At 37.3% G+C, this 16,964-nt stretch overlaps 2 non-coding genes across 2 annotated transcripts; both read left to right on the top strand.

Moving 5' to 3' along the window:
- The first annotated feature begins 1,357 nt into the window (after positions 1-1,357).
- Positions 1,358-1,465, top strand: LOC148574126 (small nucleolar RNA R71). Its single transcript, XR_015906183.1, has one exon. It is a non-coding gene; the product is annotated as a small nucleolar RNA R71 (small nucleolar RNA).
- Positions 1,466-9,250: 7,785 nt separating this feature from the next.
- On the top strand, positions 9,251-9,358 carry LOC148574125 (small nucleolar RNA R71). The gene has a single exon (XR_015906182.1). It is a non-coding gene; the product is annotated as a small nucleolar RNA R71 (small nucleolar RNA).
- The last annotated feature ends 7,606 nt before the right edge of the window (positions 9,359-16,964 follow it).

Raw genomic sequence — 16,964 nt, 5'->3', positions numbered from 1 at the left:
CCAGGACTATGAAATCAGCAGGGATGTAAAGGCCTTCAACCTTTACTAACACGTCCTCTACTTGTCCATAAGCCTGTTTTCTAGAGCTGTCTGCCATCTCTAATGAGATTTTAGCAGCTTACACCCCATAGATTCCCAGTTTCTCTATTACAGAGAGGGGCATGAGGTTTATTCCTGAACTAAGGTCACACAGAGCCTTAAAGACCATGGTGCCTATGGTGCAGGGTATTATGAACTTTCCAGGATCCTGTCTCTTCTGAGGCACTGTCAGTTGATCCAGATCACTTAGTTCATTGATGAACAAGGGAGGTTCAACTTCCCAAGTATCAATGCCAAATAGTTTGGCATTCAGCTTCATGATTGCACCAAGGAACTTGGTAGCTTGCTCTTCAGTAACATCCTCATTCTCTTCAGAAGAGGGATACTCATCAGAGCTCATGAAGGGCATAAGGAGGTTCAATGGAATCTATATGGTCTCTAGATGAGCCTCAGAATCCTTTGGTTCCTCAGAGGGAAGCTCCTTATTGACCACTGGACGTCCCAGGAGGTCTTCCTCCTTGGGATTCACGTCCTCTCCTCTCCTCACAGGTTCGGCCATGGCGCTTATGTCAATGGCCTTGCACTCTCCTTTTGGATTCTCTTCTGTATTGCTTGGGAGAGTACTAGGAGGGATTTCAGTGATCCTTTTACTCAGCTGGCCCACTTGTGCTTCCAGATTTCTAATGGAAGATCTTGTTTCATTCATGAAACTTACAGTGGCCTTAGATAGATCAGAGACTAAGTTTGCTAAATTAGAAGCATTTTGTTCAGAGTTCTCTGTCTGTTGCTGAGTTGATGATGGAAAAGGCTTGCTATTGCTAAACCTGTTTCTTCCACCATTATTAAAGCCTTGTTGGGGCTTTTGATCCTTCCATGAGAAATTTGGATGATTTCTCCATGTTGAGTTATAGGTGTTTCCATAAGGTTCACCTAAATAATTTACCTCTGCTATTGCAGGGTTCTCAGGATCATAGGCTTCTTCTTCAGAAGATGCCTCTTGAGTACTGTTGGATGCAGCTTGCACTCCATGCAGACTCTGATAGATCATATTGACTTGCTGAGTCAATATTTTATTCTGAGCCAATATGGCATTCAGAGTATCAACTTCAAGAACTCCCTTCTTCATAGGCGTCCCATTATTCACATGATTCCTTTCAGAAGTGTACATGAACTGGTTATTAGCAACCATGTCAATGAGTTCTTGAGCTTCTGCAGGCGTTTTCTTTAGGTGAATGGATCCACCTGCAGAAGTGTCCAGTGACATCTTTGATAGCTCAGATAAACCATCATAGAATATATCCAGGATGGTCCATTCTGAAAGCATGTCAGAAGGACACTTTTTGGTCAACTGTTTGTATCTTTCCCAAGCTTCATAGAGGGATTCACCTTCTTTCTGTCTGAAGGTTTGAACATCCGCTCTAAGCTTGCTCAGCTTTTGAGGAGGAAAGTACTTGGCTAAGAAAGCCGTGACCAGCTTATCCCAAGAGTTCAGGCTATCTTTGGGTTGAGAATCCAACCATAATCTAGCTCTGTCTCTTATAGCAAAAGGGAAAAGCATGAGCCTATAGACTTCAGGATCTACTCCATTAGTCTTAACAGTATCACATATCTGCAAGAATTCAGTTAAGAACTGAAAAGGATCTTCAGATGGAAGTCCATGAAACTTGCAGTTCTGCTGCATCAGAGAAACTAACTGAGGTTTCAGCTCAAAGTTGTTTGCTCCAATGGCAGGAATGGAGATGCTTCTTCCATGTAAATTGGAATTAAGTGCAGTAAAGTCACCAAGCATTCTCCTTGCATTGTTGTTGGGTTCGGCTGCCATTTCCTTTACTTGTTCGAAATTTTCAATCAAGTTGTCTCTGGATTGTTGTAATTTAGCTTCTCTTAATTTTCTCTTCAGAGTCCTTTCAGGTTCTGGATCAGCTTCAACAAGAATACCTTTTTCTCTGTCCCTACTCATAAGAAAGAGAAGAGAACAAGAAAAGAAGAGGAATCCTCTATGTCACAGTAAAGAGGTTCCCTATTGTTAGTAGAAAAAAAAGAAGAAGAAATTCGAACACAGATAGAAGAGGGGGTTCGAATTTGGTGATGATGTGAGGAAGAGATGTTAGTAGATGAATAAACAAATAAATTAAGATGAGAGAGAAGGAGGGAATTTTCGAAAATTAATTTTGAAAAGGAGTTAGTGATTTTTGAAAATAGTTTTTGAAAAATGTTTAGTATATTTTTTTTTTTCGAAAATTTTTGAAATCAAAAATAAAAATAAAAATAATTAGTTAATTAAAAAGAAATTTTTGAAAAAGAGGGAAGATATTTTCGAAAATTAGAGAGAGAGAGTTAGTTAGGTAGTTTTGAAAAAGTTAAGAAACAAACAAAAAGTTAGTTAGTTAGTTGAAACAAATTTTTAAAAGATAAGAGGTTAGGAAGTTAGAAAAGATATTTTGAAAAGATATTTTTGAAAAAGATAAGATAAGAAGATATTTTTGAAAAGATATGATAGAAATTAGTTTTGAAAAAGATTTGATTTTTAAAATCTCAATTAATGACTTGATTCATAAGAAATCACAAGATATGATTCTAGAACTTAAAGTTTGAATCTTTCTTAACAAGCAAGTAACAAACTTCAAATTTTTGAATCAAAACATTAATTAATTATGTTATTTTCGAAAATTATGATATAAAATAAGAAAAAGGTTTTTGAAAATTATTTTTTTGGAATTTTCGAAAATAACCATGAATTTTGAAAAAGATTTTGAAAAAGATAAGATTTTCAAATTGAAAATTTGATTTGACTCATGAGAAACAATTTGATTTTAAAAATTTTTGAAAAAGTCAACTCAAATTTTCGAATTTGATGAGAGAAAAAGGGAAAGATATTTTTTTGATTTTTTTTGAATTTTTATGAAAACATGAAAATTATGCAATGCATGAAATTTTTAGATCAAAACAATGAATGCATGCAAGAATGCTATGAATGTCAAGATGAACACCAAGAACACTATGAAGATTATGATGAACATCAAGAACATATTTTTGAAAAATTTTTAATGCAAAGAAAACATGCAAGACACCAAACTTAGAATTTTTTAATGCTTAGACATTAAGAATTCAAGAATGCATATGATAAACATGAAAAGACACAAAACAAAAATTCATCAAGATCAAACAAGAAGACTTACCAAGAACAACTTGAAGATCATGAAGAACACCATGAATGCATGAATTTTCGAAAAATGCAAGATGCACATGCAATTGACACCAAACTTATAACATGACTCAAGACTCAAACAAGAAACACAAAATATATATATTTTTTTATGATTTTATGATTTTTTTTGTATTTTTATTTTAATTTTTTCGAAAATATTTGGGAAAAAGGAAGTAATGAATTCATAGTCCTCAATCAAAATCCTGGGAATTGGACATGGCTTAATAGCCAGCCAATCTAAACCATGTTACATGAAACACTAGAATTCATTCTTAAAAATGTTGAAGAAAAATATATTTTTGAAAACATTTTTTTTTTAAAATTTTTTTTTTCGAAAACAAAGGAGAAAATTTTGAAAGATTTTTGAAAAAAATTTTGAAAAGAAAACAAAAAGAAAATTACCTAATCTGAGCAACAAGATGAACCGTCAGTTGTCCAAACTCAAACAATCCCCGGCAACGGCGCCAAAAACTTGGTGCACGAAATTGTGATGTCCAGGCTCAAACTATTCCTGGCACGTGAGCAACTTAGTATGCGTAATCGTGATTACACATTCATAATTTGTCACAACTTCGATACAACTAACCAGCAAGTGCACTGGGTCGTCCAAGTAATACCTTACGTGAGTAAGGGTCGAATCCCACGGAGATTGTTGGTATGAAGCAAGCTATGGTCACCTTGTAAATCTCAGTCAGGCAGATATAAAGTGATAATGGTGTTTTTGAATATTATATAATAAAATAGGGATAGAGATACTTATGTAAATCATTGGTACGAATTTCAGATAAGCGAATGGAGATGCTTTTCGTTCCTCTGAACCTCTGCTTTCCTGCTATCTTCATCCAATCAGTCTTACTCCTTTCCATGGCTGGCTTTATGCAAGGGCATCACCGTTGTCAGTGGCTACATCCCCTCCTCTCAGTGAATAATATGCTCACGCACCCTATCACGGCACGGCTATTCATCTGTCGGTTCTCGATCATGCTGGAATAGGATTCACCCTCCTTTTGCGTCTGTCACTAACGCCCAGCACTCGCGAGTTTGAAGCTCGTCACAGTCATTCAATCATTGAATCCTACTCGTAATACCACAGACAAGGTTTAGACTTTCCGGATTCTCTTGAATGCCGCCATCATTCTAGCTTACGCCACGAAGATTCTGGTTAGGAGATCTAAGAGATATTCATTCTAGCTTATTTCATGTAGAACGGAAGTGGTTGTCAGGCACGTGTTCATAGGGGAGATGGTGATGAGCGTCACACATAATCATCACCTTCATCACGTTCTTGGGTGCGAATGGATATCTTAGAAGCGAAATAAGATGAATTGAATAGAAAACAGTAGTACTTTGCATTAATCTTTGAGGAACAGCAGAGCTCCACACCTTAATCTATGGAGTGTAGAAACTCTACCGTTAAAAATACATAAGTGAAGGTCCAGGCATGGCCGAGATGTCCAGCCCCCTAAAACGTGATCAAAGGATCATAAGGTAATCCAAAGATGCCTAAAACAATAGTAAAAGGTCCTATTTATAATAAACTAGCTACTAGGGTTTACATGAGTAAGTAATTGATGCATAAATCCACTTTCGGGGCCCACTTGGTGTGTGTTTGGGCTGAGCCTAAGTGTTGCACGTGCAGAGGCCATTTGTGGAGTTGAACGCCAGTTTCTGTGCCAGTTTGGGCGTTCAACTCTGGTTTTGGATCCTTTTCTGGCGCTGGACGCCAGATTTGGGCAGAAGGCTGGCGTTGAACGCCAGTTTACATCGTCAATTCTTGGCCAAAGTATGCACTATTATATATTGCTGGAAAGCCCTGGATGTCTACTTTCCAACGCAAGTAGAAGCGCGCCATTTCGAGTTCTGTAGCTCCAGAAAATCCACTTTGAGTGCAGGGAGGTCAGAATCCAACAGCATCAGCAGTCCTTCTTCAACCTCTGAATCTGATTTCTGCTCAAGTCCCTCAATTTCAGCCAGAAAATACCTGAAATCACAGAAAAACACACAAACTCATAGTAAAGTCCAGAAATGTGAATTTAACATAAAAACTAATGAAAACATCCCTAAAAGTAACTAGATCCTACTAAAAACATGCTAAAAACAATGCCAAAAAGCGTATAAATTATCCGCTCATCACAACACCAAACTTAAATTGTTGCTTGTCCCCAAGCAACTGAAAATCAAATAGGATAAAAAGAATAGAATATACTATAATTTCCAAATTATCAATGAAACAGAGCTTCAATCATATGAGCGGGACTTATAGCTTTTTGCCTCTAGAATAATTTTGGCATCTCACTTTATCCATTGAGGTTCAGAATGATTGGCATCTATAGGAACTCAGAGTTCAGATAGTGTTATTGATTCTCCTAGTTCAGTATGATGATTCTTGAACACAGCTATTTTATGAGTCTTGGCCGTGGCCCTAAGCACTTTGTTTTCCAGTATTACCACCGGATACATAAATGCCACAGACACATAATTGGGTGAACCTTTTCAGATTGTGACTCAGCTTTGCTAAAGTCCCCAATTAGAGGTGTCCAGGGTTCTTAAGCACACTCTTTTTTTGCTTTGGACCTTGACTTTAACCGCTCAGTCTCAAGTTTTCACTTGACACCTACACGCCACAAGCACATGGTTAGGGACAACTTGGTTTAGCCGCTTAGACCAGGATTTTATTCCTTTAGGCCCTCCTATCCACTGATGCTCAAAGCCTTGGGATCCTTTTTATTTGCCCTTGCCTTTTGGTTTTAAGGGTTATTGGCTTTTTGCTCTTGCCTCTTGGTTTTAAGAGCTTTTGGCTTTTTCTGCTTGCTTTTTCTTTTTCTTTCTATTTTTTTTCGCCTATTTTTTTTTTATTTTTTTTCTGCAAGCTTTGTTCTTTGCTGCTTTTTCTTGCTTCAAGAATCATTTTTATGATTTTTCAGATTATCAAATAACATGTCTCCTAGTCATCATTCTTTCAAGAGCCAACATATTTAACATTCTTAAACAACAACTTCAAAAGACATATGCACTGTTCAAGCATACATTCAGAAAACAAGAAGCATTGTCACCACATCAATATAATTAAACTAAGTTCAAGGATAAATTCAAAACTCATGTACTTCTTGTTCTTTTGATTTAAAACATTTTTTTTAAGAGAGGTGATGGATTCATAGGACATTTATAACTTTAAGACATAGTTACTACTACTAATGATCATGTAATGAAGACACAAACATAGATAAGCATATAACATAGAAAATGAAAAATAGAGAAAGTAAGAACAAGGAATGAGTCCACCTTAGTGATGTCCTTGAGCTCTTCTATGTCTCTTCCTTGTCTTTGCTGCTCCTCCTTCATTGCTTTTAGATCTTCTCTGATTTCATGAAGGATGATGGAGTGCTCTTGATGTTCCACCCTTAGTTGCTTCCAATAATTGTGTGGAAGAAAATGTATCCCCTGAGGTATCTCAGGGATCTCTTGATTTGCAGTCAAATGTTCTACCACTGAGCTATAGACCCTTGATGGAAGCTTTTGTCTTCCCTTTCCTCTTTCTAGAGGCTTCTCTGGCCTTAGGTGCCATCAATGGTTATGGAAAAAACAAAAAAGCTATGCTTTTTACCACACCAAACTTAGAATGTTGCTCGCCCTCGAGCAAAAGAAGAAAGAATAGAAGAATAAGAAGAAGATATGGAGGAGATGGAGGGAGATGTGTATTCGGCCATATGGGTGGGATTGGGTGGGAAAGAGATGTTGAATTTTGAAGGAAAGTGGGTGTTTGGATGTGAGTGGTAAAGAGTTAATAGGGAAGAGTGTTTATTGGGAATAGAGGATGATTGAGAAGAGAGAAGAGAGTGAGTGGAGGTAGGTGGGGATCCTGTGGGGTCCACAGATCCTGAGGTGATCCTGTGAGGTCCACAGATCTTGAGGTGTCAAGGCATTTACATCCCTGCACCAATTTAGGCATGCAAAATGCCCTTGCACACAACTCTGGGCGTTCAGCGCCAGGTTGGTGCCCATTTTGGGCGTTCAACGCCCATTTGCTGCCATTTCTGGCGTTGAACGCCAGAACCATGCTTGTTCTGGGCGTTCAGCGCCAGAACTATGCTCTGTTCTGGCGTTTGAACGCCAGACAGATGCTCCTCCAGGGTGTGATTTTTCTTTTGCTGTTTTTGATTCCGTTTTTGAATTTTTTGTTTATTTTGTGACTCCACATGATCATGAACCTAAGAAAACATGAAAAACAATAAAAATAAGAATTAGATAAACATTGGGTTGCCTCCCAACAAGCGCTTCTTTAATATCAATAGCTTGACAGTGGGCTCTCATGGAGCCTCACAGATGTGCAGAGCTTTGTTGAGACTCTCCAACACCAAACTTAGAGTTTGGATATGGGAGTTCAACACCAAACTTAGAGTTTGGTTGTGGCCTCCCAACACCAAACTTAGATTTTAACTGTGGGGGCTCTGGTTGACTCTGCTTGGAGAGAAGCTTTTGCTACTTCCTCCCCATGGTTGCAGAGGGAGATCCTTGAGTTTTAAACACAAGGGAGTTCTCATTCCATTGAAGGAATATTTCACCTCTGTCAACATCAATCACAGCTCTTGCTGTGGCCAGGAAAGGTCTTCCTAGGATGATGGATTCATCCTCTTCCTTTCCAGTATCCAGGACTATGAAATCAGCAGGGATGTAAAGGCCTTCAACCTTTACTAACACGTCCTCTACTTGTCCATAAGCCTGTTTTCTAGAGCTGTCTGCCATCTCTAATGAGATTTTAGCAGCTTACACCCCATAGATTCCCAGTTTCTCTATTACAGAGAGGGGCATGAGGTTTATTCCTGAACTAAGGTCACACAGAGCCTTAAAGACCATGGTGCCTATGGTGCAGGGTATTATGAACTTTCCAGGATCCTGTCTCTTCTGAGGCACTGTCAGTTGATCCAGATCACTTAGTTCATTGATGAACAAGGGAGGTTCAACTTCCCAAGTATCAATGCCAAATAGTTTGGCATTCAGCTTCATGATTGCACCAAGGAACTTGGTAGCTTGCTCTTCAGTAACATCCTCATTCTCTTCAGAAGAGGGATACTCATCAGAGCTCATGAAGGGCATAAGGAGGTTCAATGGAATCTATATGGTCTCTAGATGAGCCTCAGAATCCTTTGGTTCCTCAGAGGGAAGCTCCTTATTGACCACTGGACGTCCCAGGAGGTCTTCCTCCTTGGGATTCACGTCCTCTCCTCTCCTCACAGGTTCGGCCATGGCGCTTATGTCAATGGCCTTGCACTCTCCTTTTGGATTCTCTTCTGTATTGCTTGGGAGAGTACTAGGAGGGATTTCAGTGATCCTTTTACTCAGCTGGCCCACTTGTGCTTCCAGATTTCTAATGGAAGATCTTGTTTCATTCATGAAACTTACAGTGGCCTTAGATAGATCAGAGACTAAGTTTGCTAAATTAGAAGCATTTTGTTCAGAGTTCTCTGTCTGTTGCTGAGTTGATGATGGAAAAGGCTTGCTATTGCTAAACCTGTTTCTTCCACCATTATTAAAGCCTTGTTGGGGCTTTTGATCCTTCCATGAGAAATTTGGATGATTTCTCCATGTTGAGTTATAGGTGTTTCCATAAGGTTCACCTAAATAATTTACCTCTGCTATTGCAGGGTTCTCAGGATCATAGGCTTCTTCTTCAGAAGATGCCTCTTGAGTACTGTTGGATGCAGCTTGCACTCCATGCAGACTCTGATAGATCATATTGACTTGCTGAGTCAATATTTTATTCTGAGCCAATATGGCATTCAGAGTATCAACTTCAAGAACTCCCTTCTTCATAGGCGTCCCATTATTCACATGATTCCTTTCAGAAGTGTACATGAACTGGTTATTAGCAACCATGTCAATGAGTTCTTGAGCTTCTGCAGGCGTTTTCTTTAGGTGAATGGATCCACCTGCAGAAGTGTCCAGTGACATCTTTGATAGCTCAGATAAACCATCATAGAATATATCCAGGATGGTCCATTCTGAAAGCATGTCAGAAGGACACTTTTTGGTCAACTGTTTGTATCTTTCCCAAGCTTCATAGAGGGATTCACCTTCTTTCTGTCTGAAGGTTTGAACATCCGCTCTAAGCTTGCTCAGCTTTTGAGGAGGAAAGTACTTGGCTAAGAAAGCCGTGACCAGCTTATCCCAAGAGTTCAGGCTATCTTTGGGTTGAGAATCCAACCATAATCTAGCTCTGTCTCTTATAGCAAAAGGGAAAAGCATGAGCCTATAGACTTCAGGATCTACTCCATTAGTCTTAACAGTATCACATATCTGCAAGAATTCAGTTAAGAACTGAAAAGGATCTTCAGATGGAAGTCCATGAAACTTGCAGTTCTGCTGCATCAGAGAAACTAACTGAGGTTTCAGCTCAAAGTTGTTTGCTCCAATGGCAGGAATGGAGATGCTTCTTCCATGTAAATTGGAATTAGGTGCAGTAAAGTCACCAAGCATTCTCCTTGCATTGTTGTTGGGTTCGGCTGCCATTTCCTTTACTTGTTCGAAATTTTCAATCAAGTTGTCTCTGGATTGTTGTAATTTAGCTTCTCTTAATTTTCTCTTCAGAGTCCTTTCAGGTTCTGGATCAGCTTCAACAAGAATACCTTTTTCTCTGTCCCTACTCATAAGAAAGAGAAGAGAACAAGAAAAGAAGAGGAATCCTCTATGTCACAGTAAAGAGGTTCCCTATTGTTAGTAGAAAAAAAAGAAGAAGAAATTCGAACACAGATAGAAGAGGGGGTTCGAATTTGGTGATGATGTGAGGAAGAGATGTTAGTAGATGAATAAATAAATAAATTAAGATGAGAGAGAAGGAGGGAATTTTCGAAAATTAATTTTGAAAAGGAGTTAGTGATTTTTGAAAATAGTTTTTGAAAAATGTTTAGTATATTTTTTTTTTCGAAAATTTTTGAAATCAAAAATAAAAATAAAAATAATTAGTTAATTAAAAAGAAATTTTTGAAAAAGAGGGAAGATATTTTCGAAAATTAGAGAGAGAGAGTTAGTTAGGTAGTTTTGAAAAAGTTAAGAAACAAACAAAAAGTTAGTTAGTTAGTTGAAACAAATTTTTAAAAGATAAGAGGTTAGGAAGTTAGAAAAGATATTTTGAAAAGATATTTTTGAAAAAGATAAGATAAGAAGATATTTTTGAAAAGATATGATAGAAATTAGTTTTGAAAAAGATTTGATTTTTAAAATCTCAATTAATGACTTGATTCATAAGAAATCACAAGATATGATTCTAGAACTTAAAGTTTGAATCTTTCTTAACAAGCAAGTAACAAACTTCAAATTTTTGAATCAAAACATTAATTGATTATGTTATTTTCGAAAATTATGATATAAAATAAGAAAAAGGTTTTTGAAAATTATTTTTTTGGAATTTTCGAAAATAACCATGAATTTTGAAAAAGATTTGAATTTTGAAAAAGATTTTGAAAAAGATAAGATTTTCAAATTGAAAATTTGATTTGACTCATGAGAAACAATTTGATTTTAAAAATTTTTGAAAAAGTCAACTCAAATTTTCGAATTTGATGAGAGAAAAAGGGAAAGATATTTTTTTTATTTTTTTTGAATTTTTATGAAAACATGAAAATTATGCAATGCATGAAATTTTTAGATCAAAACAATGAATGCATGCAAGAATGCTATGAATGTCAAGATGAACACCAAGAACACTATGAAGATTATGATGAACATCAAGAACATATTTTTGAAAAATTTTTAATGCAAAGAAAACATGCAAGACACCAAACTTAGAATTTTTTAATGCTTAGACATTAAGAATTCAAGAATGCATATGATAAACATGAAAAGACACAAAACAAAAATTCATCAAGATCAAACAAGAAGACTTACCAAGAACAACTTGAAGATCATGAAGAACACCATGAATGCATGAATTTTCGAAAAATGCAAGATGCACATGCAATTGACACCAAACTTATAACATGACTCAAGACTCAAACAAGAAACACAAAATATATATATTTTTTTATGATTTTATGATTTTTTTGTATTTTTATTTTAATTTTTTCGAAAATATTTGGGAAAAAGGAAGTAATGAATTCATAGTCCTCAATCAAAATCCTGGGAATTGGACATGGCTTAATAGCCAGCCAATCTAAACCATGTTACATGAAACACTAGAATTCATTCTTAAAAATGTTGAAGAAAAATATATTTTTGAAAACATTTTTTTTTTAAATTTTTTTTTTTTCGAAAACAAAGGAGAAAATTTTGAAAGATTTTTGAAAAAAATTTTGAAAAGAAAACAAAAAGAAAATTACCTAATCTGAGCAACAAGATGAACCGTCAGTTGTCCAAACTCAAACAATCCCCGGCAACGGCGCCAAAAACTTGGTGCACGAAATTGTGATGTCCAGGCTCAAACTATTCCTGGCACGTGAGCAACTTAGTATGCGTAATCGTGATTACACATTCATAATTTGTCACAACTTCGATACAACTAACCAGCAAGTGCACTGGGTCGTCCAAGTAATACCTTACGTGAGTAAGGGTCGAATCCCACGGAGATTGTTGGTATGAAGCAAGCTATGGTCACCTTGTAAATCTCAGTCAGGCAGATATAAAGTGATAATGGTGTTTTCGAATATTATATAATAAAATAGGGATAGAGATACTTATGTAAATCATTGGTACGAATTTCAGATAAGCGAATGGAGATGCTTTTCGTTCCTCTGAACCTCTGCTTTCCTGCTATCTTCATCCAATCAGTCTTACTCCTTTCCATGGCTGGCTTTATGCAAGGGCATCACCGTTGTCAGTGGCTACATCCCCTCCTCTCAGTGAATAATATGCTCACGCACCCTATCACGGCACGGCTATTCATCTGTCGGTTCTCGATCATGCTGGAATAGGATTCACCCTCCTTTTGCGTCTGTCACTAACGCCCAGCACTCGCGAGTTTGAAGCTCGTCACAGTCATTCAATCATTGAATCCTACTCGTAATACCACAGACAAGGTTTAGACTTTCCGGATTCTCTTGAATGCCGCCATCATTCTAGCTTACGCCACGAAGATTCTGGTTAGGAGATCTAAGAGATATTCATTCTAGCTTATTTCATGTAGAACGGAAGTGGTTGTCAGGCACGTGTTCATAGGGGAGATGGTGATGAGCGTCACACATAATCATCACCTTCATCACGTTCTTGGGTGCGAATGGATATCTTAGAAGCGAAATAAGATGAATTGAATAGAAAACAGTAGTACTTTGCATTAATCTTTGAGGAACAGCAGAGCTCCACACCTTAATCTATGGAGTGTAGAAACTCTACCGTTAAAAATACATAAGTGAAGGTCCAGGCATGGCCGAGATGTCCAGCCCCCTAAAACGTGATCAAAGGATCATAAGGTAATCCAAAGATGCCTAATACAATAGTAAAAGGTCCTATTTATAATAAACTAGCTACTAGGGTTTACATGAGTAAGTAATTGATGCATAAATCCACTTTCGGGGCCCACTTGGTGTGTGTTTGGGCTGAGCCTAAGTGTTGCACGTGCAGAGGCCATTTGTGGAGTTGAACGCCAGTTTCTGTGCCAGTTTGGGCGTTCAACTCTGGTTTTGGATCCTTTTCTGGCGCTGGACGCCAGATTTGGGCAGAAGGCTGGCGTTGAACGCCAGTTTACGTCGTCAATTCTTGGCCAAAGTATGCACTATTATATATTGCTGGAAAGCCCTGGATGTCTACTTTCCAACTCAATTGGAAGCGCGCCATTTCGAGTTCTGTAGCTCCAGAAAATCCACTTTGAGTGCAGGGAGGTCAGAATCCAACAGCATCAGCAGTCCTTCTTCAACCTCTGAATCTGATTTCTGCTCAAGTCCCTCAATTTCAGCCAGAAAATACCTGAAATCACAGAAAAACACACAAACTCATAGTAAAGTCCAGAAATGTGAATTTAACATAAAAACTAATGAAAACATCCCTAAAAGTAACTAGATCCTACTAAAAACATGCTAAAAACAATGCCAAAAAGCGTATAAATTATCCGCTCATCAGCGTGGCTTGTCAACTTTTCTCTGTTCATGCGTACGTGTGGCCTCTGATTTTGCACTTCTCATGCGTACACGTGAAGTACGTGTACGCGTGGCTGTCTATTTTTCCAGGCTTCATTTCGCGCACGTTGGGGGTAACGTTGGATCACCAATGTTCCCTTCAACGTTGCTTCTTCAATTTTTCCTTACAGCGTTGGTTCATTGCCAACGTTTACTCCATCGTTGATACCAATGTTGGCTCTCCAACTCTGCTTTTCTCTGCTTCTCTGCTTCTAATTTGCCTATCATTAAACAAATAAATGTATCAAAGTAACATACAAGATAAAATCTACTATACTAAGTGTGCTAATATTGCTCAAAGATCATAACTTCACTTAGTGTGATCTATTTCATCTTATTTACCCTATATATTAACTAAGATTCACTTATCTTTGAGATTTTGTTTCATGCAGAGATTTTTCATGCTTTTGCTCCTTTATCAACAGAAATTGTATGAAAACTAAATTAAAATCTACTGAAAAAGCATAGAAAAACAAGCCATGATGCCTTGGCATCACAACACCAAACTTAAATCTTGCTTGTCCCCAAGCAAGGAGAGAATCATGCAATAAGGTTTGACAAACCAAGGTGAGAATAGCAGTGTAATGTTCATGGTTGGTTAGCTTTCTATGTATGCGACAATTACGGAAGAAATTCAAATGATTGATGCTTCTATCTAGCTCACTTTATGAAATCTTTTCTTTATGCTTCTTCCTTGAAGCAAACTTTTCATTCTCTTCATGGCTTATTTTATTGGGTGCTTTGCACCATAAGTTGAGGGCTACGACTCTAAATGCTTTGTTTTCAAGTATTACCACTTGATACATAAGCACCACAAGCATTTAATTAGAGGACTCTTTAAGTTATTTTATTTCTTTTCTTGACTCTCTAATCATTGATGCTCAGAGCCTTGAGCTTTGAGGGAGTGCCTTTGCACTTGAGCCTAGCCTTGACTCTAAGTATTTTGTTTTCAAGATTTTTGCTCGATACATAAACACCACAAGTACTTAACAATTGAATTGTCATTGGTGCTCAGAGCCTTCAGCTTTCTCATTGTTTCCCTTTTTCTTTTCTTGCCTTAATTGCAATTGCTTGTTCAAGGTTTTCATGATTTAAAAAATTTCATAAAATGTCCTAGATGAAAACTTCAATTAAATAAATTCAAATGCAATTGAGCAATGAAATAATCATGCTAGCCTTCCAACACTTATATGCCCATGCTAAGTTCTTCTTTAATAACCTTGTTTGTTTATGATCATGAAACTAAATTGCTTTGGACTCACAAAATTCAAGATGGCAATCATAATGTTACAGCAACATGTTACAATCCAAACACTAAACTATGCTTATTCAAAAGGAGCCATCACACATACATACAAAGAGAATAGAAGACAATCATACAATTAAAAATACTGGAAATAAATAAGAGGAAAAGGAGCTTTACCACCTTGTGATTCATTTTCATTGCTGTTGTCCTTTTCCTCCAATACTTCCCCATCTCATACCAACTTAGGATGATTGCTTGTCTTCAAGCAACGAATAAAATAGTGGTGATGATGTTCATGATGGGTCATGAATGTCTTACACTCTAAAATGTGGTTGATGTATGTGGTTAAGCAAGCAAAAATTAAAGATAACACTGCAAGCCTAAGAAGCAAAGGCATTATGATTAAACAAATAAGTGATGTTGCCGGATACATTGCATAGAAAAATAAGTGGTACACCAAACTTAGTGTGACACTTTCTTTTGGAATTGATGTAAGTATCAGAAAGATTAAAAACAAATTGTTGTAGGACAACACCAAACTTAGAATGTAACCATATGCCAATTTTTATTTGGAATGAAGCTAAGTAAAAGAAACTATTCTATGTGTTAATAACACAATCACCAAAAACCAGAGGTGTCACAAACAAGGGCTTCCTGGTGAGGCATTAACATAAACAATTAAAGAGCATAAAAAAATAAAGATAAAAGGAAATTAAATGGACAGAAAGAAAATGTCTAATCTAGGTAACCAACCAACTGGTAGTTTGTTAATCACAATTAATCCATGGCAACGGCGCCATAAACATGATACGTGAAAAAAATAATAATAAGTTCTGCGCAATAACTACCGGCAAGTGCACCGGGTCGTATCAAGTAATAAAACTTGCTAAAGAGTGAGGTCGATCCCATGAGGATTAACGGATTAAGCAATCAATAGTTAATTGATTAGCCTAGTTAGACGATTCAGTTTGGAGTGATAAGCAGCAGAAAAGTAAATTGCATCAAGTAAATAAAAGTAGTAAAGTGCAGAAAAGTAAATTGACATAAATGTAAAGTACAGGAAGTAAATGACAGCAAGTAAAAGAAGAAAAATAAAATGAACATTGGGATCAAGAGATATTGCAATTCTCCGGATCAAGTTCATCCTCATCTCTTCCTCAATCAATGCATTCATTGATCTTCTTGGCAATCTTAAGTGATTGGATCCCAATGTCATGGCTCACCAATCTCTCTAAGCTTGAACAATTTCCCAATGTCTTGGTTTAATTGTTCATGGGAAGAGATGAAACTTGGTCACTGATTATACCACACACCTTCATAGATCAAAGTATTGGTAGGATTAAATGTCACAATATCCATCCAACCTTCAACCTAATCCAATGTGAAAAAGCCTTTCTAGCATGATTTTCTCATTCCTCTGTCAAGGTTTTGAGGAAATCCAATTATGAACAATTTCTCTGTCGAGACAATTGTTCAATTGAATGATGGTCGAAAGATTTCTAGTAAGACCAAGAGAAAAGACAGAGAAAGAATTATGAAAATTACAATTGATCCATTAAATAATAATAGAGCTCTCTAACCCAATGAAAAGAGTTAGTTCAGTTCATTGCTCTAATTAACAGAAAAGAAAGAAAGTGCAAAATTAAGAAGATGAAGAAATAGAATTGGAAGTGAAACTTCAAATTCATAATGGAAATTAAAAACGAAAATTAAACTAATAGAAAAGAAAACAAAAGAAAGAAAAGTGCATGAAAGGTGTGTGTCAGGGGATGTGGATGCATGATTCTGGACTCCCCTCCAATCCAGAATGATTTCTCCAATCCAGCTACTACCTATATATAGGCTTACAAAGATAAAAATACAAATTACAAAATGAATTAAAGTTCCTAATCTAGATCCTTCTTGTGCCTTAGATGAGTGATAATTGATGGGCTCAGCTTGCTTGCATGATCCAGGGGTGTATTGGGGCCTTAAGTGATATTGCAGCGTTAAAATTCTGCTCCCAGACCCTATCTTCAGCGTTTGCGTCAACGTTGGCATGCAAACGTTCCCTCCAACATTTTTCTGGTCACGCGTACGTGTGGGTGACGCGTACGCGTGACCCTTGTATTTTCCATGTTGAGATAAGCATTGGAGATAGTGTTGCTGGGCCAACGTTCTACCCATGCGTGCGTGTGGGCGACGCGCACGCATGCTTTGTCAATTCTTCACTTTTCACGCGTACACGTGGGTGACGCGTACGCGTGGCTTGTCAACTTTTCTCTTTTCACGCCTACGCGTAAGTGACGCGTACCCGTGGCCTCTGATTTTGCATTTCTCACGCGTACGCGTTGAGCATGCGTACGCGTGGCTGTCAATTTTTCCAGGCTTC

The sequence above is a fragment of the Arachis ipaensis genome, chromosome B2 (assembly GCF_059453495.1).
Source record: "Arachis ipaensis isolate K30076 ecotype BB chromosome B2, ASM5945349v1, whole genome shotgun sequence".
Taxonomy (NCBI): Eukaryota; Viridiplantae; Streptophyta; class Magnoliopsida; order Fabales; family Fabaceae; genus Arachis; species Arachis ipaensis.
Note: the sequence above shows the minus strand (reverse complement) of the source record. Positions and strands in the feature narration are given on the sequence as shown.